Below are 9991 nucleotides of genomic sequence, written 5' to 3'. Positions count from 1 at the left end.
CGTATTCACTTCAAATGAATGTAAATGCGACACTTCCTTTCTAGGAAATTACGCTTCCAGATGTCTAAGTATCGAAGCAATAGAGTTCTAATGCTTCTTAAAACGCGATATCGCATCTCATTTCTATGTTTCATGATGAGATATAATATTCATTGCGAAGTGACATGTATACCTCGTATTCACTTCAAATGAATGTAAATGCGGCACTTCCTTGCTAGGAAATAGCGTTTGCAGACGTCTACGTATCGTAGCAATAGAGTTCCAATGCTTCTTAAAACGCCATAACGCATCTCATTTCTGTGTTTCATGATAAGATATAATATTCATTGTGAAGTGTCATGTATACTTCGTATTCACTTTAAATGAATGTAAATGCGACACTCCCTTTCTAGGAAATTACGTTTCCAGATGTCTACGTACGAAGCAATAGAGTTCGAATGCTTCTTAAAAAGCTATATCGCATCTCATTTCTATGTTTCATGTTAAGATATAATATTCATTGCGAAGTGTCATGTATACCTCGTATTCACTTCACAAGAATGTAAATGCGACACTTCCTTGCTACGGAATTTCGTTTGCAGATGTCTACGTATCGTAGCAAGAGAGTTCGAATGCTTCTTAAAACGCGATATCGCATCTCATTCCTATGTTTCATGATAAGATATAGTATTCATTGCGAAGTTTAATGTATTTCTCGTCTACACTTCCAATGAATGTAAATGCTACACTTCCTTGCTAGGAAATAGCGTTTGCAGATGTCTACGTATCGTAACAGGAGAGTTCTGATGCTTCTTAAAACGAGATATCGCATCTCATTTCTATGTTTCATGGTAAGATACAATATTCAATGCGAAGTGTCATGTATACCTTGCATACGCTTGAAATGAATGTAAATGCGACACTTCCTTGCTAGGAAATAGCGTTTGCAGACGTCTACGTATCGTAGCAATAGAGTTCGAATGCTTCTTAAAACGCGATATCGCATCTCATTTCTATGTTTCATGGTAAGATATAATATTCAATGCGAAGTATCATGATTACCTCGTACTCACATCAAAAGAATGTAAATGCGACACTTCCTTGCTAGGAAATAGCGTTTCCAGATGTCTACGTATCGAAGCAATAGAGTTCGAATGCTTCTTAAAACGCGATATCGCATCTCATTTCTATGTTTCATGGTAAGATATAATGTCACGTCTCGGGTCGCGGAAAACTAACCGTTGGCCGGGGCGACACGCAGCCTCGAACGGTTTCGGCTCGCACAATTGCGTCGAAGACCGGGTTCTTTTTGACTCGCGAAACACGGATCGAGGTAGCACGGACGCGGATATGAAAATGTTCACTTACCTTTGAATTTTGGATTGTTGCTAATGTTTAATACCCTTCTTGTAGGTATCGTCGTCGGCGCGGATCGTCCTGGGGTATGGAACCAGCGTACGGACTGCGAGGCGGAATCGTCAGCGGAACGAGTACCCAGGTATGCTGCTCTCGAGTGCGGATCGGCTCGGTCAAGCGGATCGGCGATGGATGCGGCGATGCTGGACGGCTGTGCGGCCGGTGTGCAGCGGAAGAAGAGACGGTGCAGAGATGTGTGTACGAGGTGACAGTTGCACCAATGTATTCGCGCACCAATGAACGTATGAAGTTTTTCCTTCCCGCGCGACGAGTTCGTTTGTGTGTACCGGAACGATGCATTCGAGTCGGATTCCAAATGTCCAGATACGGGTCCACTAAGCGGCGGTCCGCTCTAGTTTACCGGTCCAGAAATATGGAAAATCGACAGAGGTCCTTGCTTTAGTCTCGCTGTGGGTCGATGCAGCTAAGCGGCGGTCCGCTCTAACTGGTCGATTACCAAGTTTGACTAAAGGTCAGAGCGAATGATCAAGAAGACGCGAGAACTCGTGGAAAACTTCGGAATAAATGGATTTATAACGATAATAAAAGAAAGGAATGTTTCGAATAACGAGAATTGTAAGTACTGGTAAAAAAATAAAGTATATTCTAAAATAAAACTAAGCTTACACTGTTACTTCCCTATGCTAAAGTTGACTAAGTTCTAGAATTCGATGATTTAGAATATAATTAGAGTTAGAGTTTGGAATTTAAGTTGAATTTGAGTTTGAGTTGGAATAGTAGAATTAGAGTTTGGATTAGTGATTCGAATTGAGAGAGGTCCGCTCGCTTGGAGCGGATGGCTCGAACTCGAGATTGGATTTGAGGGAGGTCCGTTCCCTTGGAGCGGATGACTCGTACTGACTCTCAACTCGCGAGCACGCGACCTCCTCGGATCGCGAGGCGCGCGAGTCGCGGGGCGCCAGAGTGGGGTGGACGCTCGGCCCGCGGAGTGGGATGGACGGTCGAGGTGGGGCGCGCGCGTTCAGCGTGAGTCACGCGCGTCTGGCGCTCGCTTGCGCGCTTTGCTTATCCTCTATTTCTATTAAGTACGTTTAAAATTAGAATTACACACGCGATGTCTTATGCTAACTTGTGTGTGTTGTGTCGTGTATGTACATAGAGTGTAGTGTTTTTAGAGACTAGGACTTGCTTAATCTTAATTATAACAATATGTGAAGTACGCATATGGGTGCGTAACGGCGGACGACTCTTCGTAATATGTGGAATGGTCCTCGTACGGAGGCTGTGGCTCGCTCGTGCTCCAGGTGTTTGACGGGTACGCGTCGTGACGCGTTGATGTGGTCCAACTCCTGGGTGCAGGGTGGCTGCCTTAGCTCGGCGATCATTCTGTGTTACCGTGCGTTCCTGGTTCTCGTCTCTGCAATGGCGGCAGGCGGTGCGTGTGGCTCTGCCGGGGGGTGTGGAGGTGCCGTGAGGCTCGGCGGACGTTACACCCTTGCTACGATACGTAGACATCTGCAAACGCTATTTCCTAGCATGGAAGTATCGCATTTACATTCTTTTAAAGTGAATACGAGGTATACATGACACTTTGCAATTAATATTGTATCTTACCATGAAACATAGAAATGAGATGCGACATCTCGTTTTAAGAAGCATTAGAACTCTATTGTTTCGAAACGTAGACATCTGCAAACGCCATTTCCTAGCATGGAAGTGTCGCATTTACATTCTTTTGAAGTGAATACGAAGTATACATGACACCTCGCAATGAATATTACATCCTATCATGAAACATAGAAATGTGATGCGATATCGCGTTTTAAGAAGCATTAGGACTCTATTGCTGCGATACGTAGACATCTGAAAACGCTATCTTTTGGCAAGGAAGTGTCGCATTTACATTCTTTTGAAGTGAATACGAAGTATACATGACACTTCGCAATGGATATTATCAATTATAATGAAACATAGAAGTGAAATGCTATATCACGTTTTAAGAAGCATTAGAACTCTTGCTTCGATACGTAGTCGTCTGCAAACGCTACTTCCTAGCAAGGAAGTGTCGCATTTACATTCTTTTGAAGTGAATACGAAGTATACATGACACTTCGCAATGAATATTATATCTTATCATGTAACGTAGAATTGAGGTGCGATATCGTGATTTAAGAAGCATTGAAACACTATTGCTTCGATACGTAGACAACTGCAAACGCTACTTCCTTGCAAGGATGTGTCATATTTACTTTCTTTTGAAGTGAATACGAGGTATACACAACACTCCACAATGAATATCATATCTTATAATGAAACATAGAAATGAGATGCGATATCGCGTTCTAAGAAGCATTAGAACACTATTACTTCGATACGTAGATATCTGCAAACGCTATCTAATAGCAAGGAAGTGTCGCATTTACATTCTTTTGAATACGAGAAATACATAACATTCCACAATGAATTTTATATCTTATCATGAAACTCGGAAATGATATGCGATATGGCGATTTAAGAAGCATTAGAACCCTATTGCTACGATACGTAGACATCTGCAAACGCTATTTCCTAGCCAGGAAGTGTTGCACTTACATTCTTTTGAAGTGAATAGGAGGTATACATAACACTCCACAATGAATATTATATCTTATCATGAAACCAAGGAATGAGGATCGATATCCCGTTTTAAGAAGCTATAGAACTCTATTGCTTCGATACGTAGACATCTGCAAACGCTACTTCGTAGGAAGGAAGTGTCGCATATATATTCATTTGAAGTGAATACGTGGTATACATAACACTCCACAATGAATATTATATCTTATCGTAAAATATAGAAATGAGATGCGGTATCTCGGTTTAAGAAGCATTAGAACCATGTTGCTTCAATACGTAGACATCTGCCATCGCTATATCCTAGGAAGAAAGTGTCGCATTTACATCCATTCGAAGCGTATGCGAGGTATAAGCGGCACTTCGCAATGAATATTACATCGTATCATGAAACATAGGAATGAGATGCAATATCGCGTTTTAAGTATTATTAGAACACTGTTGCTTCGATACGGAGACATCTGCAAACGCTATTTCCTAGAATGGAAGTATCGCATTTACATTCTTTTGAAGTGAATACGAGGTATACATAACACTCCACGATGAATATTATACCTTATCACGAAACATAGAAATTAGATGCGATATCGCGATTTAAGAAGAACAAGAACTCTATTGCTACGATACGTAGACACCTGCAAACGCTATTTCGTAGCATGGAAGTGTCGCAAATACATTCTTTTGGATTGAATACAAGGTAAACATGACACTTCGCAATGAATATTCTAACTTATCATGAAACACAGAAATGAGATGAGATATCGCGTTTTGAGAAGCATTAGAATTTCAATGCTACGATACGTAGACATCTGCAAACGCTATTTCCTAGCATGGAAGTGTCGCATTTACATTCTTTTGAAGTGAATACGAGGTATACTTAACACTCCACAATGAATATTTTATCTTATCATGAAACCAAGGAATGAGGATCGATATCCCGTTTTAAGAAGCTATAGAACTCTATTGCTTCGATACGTAGACATCTGCAAACGCTACTTCGTAGGAAGGAAGTGTCGCATATATATTCATTTGAAGTGAATACGAGGTATACATGACACGTCGCAATGAATATTATATCTTATCATGAAACATAGAAATGAGATGCGATATCGCGATTTAAGGAGCATTAGATCTCTATTGCTACGATAGGTAGACATCTGCAGACGCTATTGCCTAGCAAGGAAATGTCGCATACACGTTCGTTTGAAGTGAATACGAGATATACATAACACTCCACAATGAATATTATATCTCACCATGAAACATAGAAATGAGATACGATATCACTTTTTAAGAAGCATTAGAACTCTATTGCTACGATACGTAGATATCTGGAAACGCTATTTCCTAACAAGGAAAATTCGCATTTAGATTCTTTTGATGTGAATACGAGGTATTCATTACACTTCGCATTGAATATTATATCTTATCATGAAACATAGAAATGAGATGCGATATCGCGTTTTAAGAAGCATTAGAACTCTATTGCTTCGATACGTAGACATATGCAAACGTTATATCCTAGCGAGGACTTGTTACATTTACATTCTTCTGAAGTGTAGACGATGTATGCATAACACTTCGCAATGAATATTATATCTTAACATGAAGCATAGAAATGAGATGCAATATCTCACATTAAGAAGCATTAGAACTCTATTGCTTCGATACGTAGACATCTGGAAACGCATTTCCTAGCAAGAATGTGTGGCATTTACATTCTTTTGAAGTGTAGACGAGATATACATAATGTCTACAGATATACAATATGTCTCGATGGCGCGACTCATTTCAACGATTCAAACTAAGTAAGTTTTAAGGATCTATACATCGCATTATACTTATCAGCTTTTACACTTCAAAATAATAGGAATTCCAAATTATCTTGCCACTGGTTAGTGCTTCATGTTGTCTACCTGTAAAAGCAATGGAGTTCAAAATCTTATATGCATCACGATCGTTCGTCGCATTTCAAAATTTCAATGTATGTTACCTGTAACTCTCAATGCTTCTTCTAATACCTATCTGTTTATATTCTTCAAAAGAATGTGACTTCCACAGTTCCATGTAACGGGAAGGTGCTTCATAGCTTCGGCGTGTCAAAGCAATGCAGTTCTAGTGCTATATGTATGGTGTTGGCTCATCTCTTTTCAACGTTCTAAAGTATGTGTGTAATGTTCTATACATCTTATTATCCATATAAGCTTCTATGCGTCAAATGAATGTGAATCGTAATGTAGTTACAAGCGACTGTACGATTCATGATTGTGTCTTCGTGTTAATGCAATAGAGTTCTAATGCTTTATGCAATGCGATAGCGCAAATCATTTCAACGATTCATAGTAAGTTAGCTGTAACTTTGTACGCTTAGCATTTTGTTGATCTGTTTCTACATTTCAGAAGAATGCGAATTCTACAGATAAATGCATCGGGATGGCGTTTCATAGTGTCTACGCGTATAAGCAATAGAGTTCTAATGCTATATGCTGTGTGGTGGGCTGTCTCATTTCAACGTTCGAAAGTAAGAATATTGTAATGTTCTCTGTATCGCATTATCCTTACCTACCTCTACACTTCAAATGAATGGAAATTCGACTGTTGCTTGCACGGGGCTGGGGTTTCGTATTGTCTGCTTGCCAAAGCTGTAGTGATCTAATGCTCCACGCAATGCGATGGCACATCAAGTAGATAGTGCAAAATAGGTTTATTTTTCAATTCTCAGCATAATAAACAGACATTCTATATTTAAAACATAACAAACCAATATTATAAACCTAACTTAATTATTTAATTTTTGAAATCATGTTGGGTAGAGTTCCGGTTGGCCCTTACATCACTTACAATCGTTATTACATACAATTATTATCGCCTTACTCGAGGCATACTGTTTAGCATTTATTCTAGACATACGTTTATAACATTCTTTACATGTCTAGTTTTTCTCGCGCGTCCTTGGAACGACCGCAGAAAATGTGTACGCTTCTTGGGCACTGCTTCAGTTTCAGATGACGTTTGTTCACCGTGATGATCCACTGTACTGAGGAGATAATCAATAATTTTTTCGCGGAAGTTTAATATTTTCATACCTTTGGTACTCCATTTTCTATGCATATAATAGACATTGATGAGAGAAGTCCCGCATACTAATTCGATAACTATTTTCCTATACCACTTTACTGTTCTGCGTAATCAACTGTGATAAGAAGACATCTGGTCGGATGGTCAAATCCCTTTTTAGCATTGTTATAAAGGAACAGTGTGTCCGGCTTTAACTTATTATTTCTACACTGGACAATAACACATTTGCTGTTTTCAGAAGTGGCTAGCATGCATACCGGCTTCTTATACGTCCACTTTAAAAACTTAAAGCCGCTCCGATTTTGAAAATACATGAAGCTACCCCGTTGCAGTTTCCGTTTAGCCTACAGCGGAAGAAATTGTGTATTAACTTTTACTGCACCATAATTAGATGTTACCTTTTGCAGAAGTTTCTCGGCCAAAGGGACACAAGTATATAAACTATTTGCCTGTAATATGCGGCTTTCAAATAATAATTCACCCTCCAACGTCATAACTACAGCATGCGCATGTGCTTTCGCTATTCTGGTTGCATTATTTCCGGCATAAATAAGAATATTATGTGCGTATCCTTCCGGAAGGCACAGTTTACAATGTTTTATACCATATTTATGCCGCTTTCCTGGGATATATTGACAAAAACTGTAGCGTCCTCGCCATGGATTCGATTTGGTCGAAGAGTACCAACCAAATGCGTATTTTTTGTTATAAGTTTGGTTACTAAATCCACACTCGTATAATAATTATCTGTGTATAAAGTATAGCCTTCGTGAAACACATTTTCACATAAATTCATGACAACATTTGTTGTATTTTTTTATCCAATGATTTGCCGATGTAAATGCAAAGATTATATGTGTAATGATTATCACAGCACAATTTAAGTATTTTATTGCATATCTATGCTTTTTTTGTTTCATGTACTGTCTAACTATAATCCGTCCACGGAATGGTATTACCATCTCGTCGATGCATAACATTTCAACGGGATCATAATATTTTTTAAAATTTATATTTAATTCTTGTATTAAAAATTCACATTTATTAAAAATGCAACATTCTCAACAGAATTTGAAATCTGTCTCTACTCATAATTTTCCGCGGGAATGTCTGAATAAACAATGGATCCTTAGACCAATGCAGATACAAAGATGGAAGCTTTACCAATCCCATCCACAAAACCACTCCAAAAAACCTCTTTATTTCGTCCTTATCTGTTGGCACCCACTTTTCAACACGTTTGGAAGCGATTGTTCTTTGTGTCGCATAAATATCTGTTCGTTGGCTTATATGTTAAAATAGTTTATCTGTCACATAAAGGCCATAAAAATCTTCCATTGTGCAACAATTTTGCATTTCTTCATGAGCGAGTTTAGCACTATGGAGACTTGAGGAATTTATAATGTTTGGTTGGTTGTCTCGCGGATCAAACCAATCATTTGGATCACTTGTTTCAGTATTCCTTAGTGAACTACTAGATGAATTGTCACTATCTGAAGATGGTAGTTGTATTACACGCCGACATTTGCGTGGTACAAATGGCTCACTCGACGTGTCACTATCTGTTCGTCCTCTCAACATTTTTAGTTGATCGATACCAAAACTTTTTCAAAATGTTCACTATAAAACTGAATTCTCTCTGCTGCAATAGGTCTTTATACTCCCGTGGCTTTTTCAGAATGACTCTCACCTTGTATTTGCTCCTTCGCCTTTCTGGCATTCCCTATCCCATTATCTTATGCTTATACATTATATACAAATGCATTGCTTGTATCATTCCGACAGTCCAAACGAAACGAATACAGGTATAAAAGTTATTGTTTGTTTATACCCATCAGTCAAGCGTTCGCCATCAAGTGCTCACGCGCTGCCGCCTGAGCGAGAGGTATAGCAAAAATTGGCGTAGCACTCAACGTGTTAACATTATTTTCGAAAGTGTAGACAATTGCGTTAACAATAATTCTAAGTTTATACAAACGATCCTCAGTCCTAGCCGTAGAAATAATGGTGAAATGAAAATATCTAAGTATCGATATAAACCGATCACGTTTCATCGCGTTTTTTTCAATTGTTTGTATACATTTCCTTTTGAGACCAACATAATCTAATTTCAGGTAGGGGCGCTACAACCAGTATAAACAGGACTCCAATAATAATGTTCAGTTTATTCTCTGTCACAGGCTTCCTGGCCAGTGGGTGTTTACACGATAAAAATTTTAAAGTGTACAAGCAGATAAGCATAATGCTATACATAGAAAATAACAACTTGCTTATCTTGAAACAATGGAATGAGATGCGCCATCGCATTGCATCAACCATTTGAACCCTACCACTATGAAACGCAGACGCTATGAAGCACCTTCCCTTTGCACGGACCTGTAGAATACACACTCTTTAAAACGTAGAACAAGATAAGTATAATGTTATGCATAGAAGATTTCAGCTTGCTTACTTTGAACGTTGGAGCATTGGACATCTACTGTATTGACACGAAAACAATGTGAAGCGCCATCATTTTGCATTGAACCGTAGAATTCACATTCTTTGCAAGTATAGAAGCAGAAGAGCATAATGCTATGTTTAGAAGGTTACGGTTTAGGGTATTAGAAATCTATCGCATCGACACGAAAACATCTAGAAACGCTATCCCCTTGCAAGGTGGTCCAGGTTTCACATTCTTTTGAAGTGTAGATGCAGATAAACATAACGCGTTGCACAGAATATTACTTCTGAGCATGTAACATTGGAATGAGATGAGACATTGCGCTGAATGAAATACTAGAACACATTGTTTTGAAGTGTAGAAGCAGATAAGCATAATCCATTGCAAAATACGTTACTCACCTACTTTGAAACGTTGAAATAAAATGCACTATCGCGATCTATGACGCGTACGTTATTCGTAATCTGATTCTTCTGAAGAGGACTATCAGACAAGCATATT

This window comes from Xylocopa sonorina, unplaced genomic scaffold, assembly GCF_050948175.1.
Source record: "Xylocopa sonorina isolate GNS202 unplaced genomic scaffold, iyXylSono1_principal scaffold0049, whole genome shotgun sequence".
Taxonomy (NCBI): Eukaryota; Metazoa; Arthropoda; class Insecta; order Hymenoptera; family Apidae; genus Xylocopa; species Xylocopa sonorina.
Note: the sequence above shows the minus strand (reverse complement) of the source record.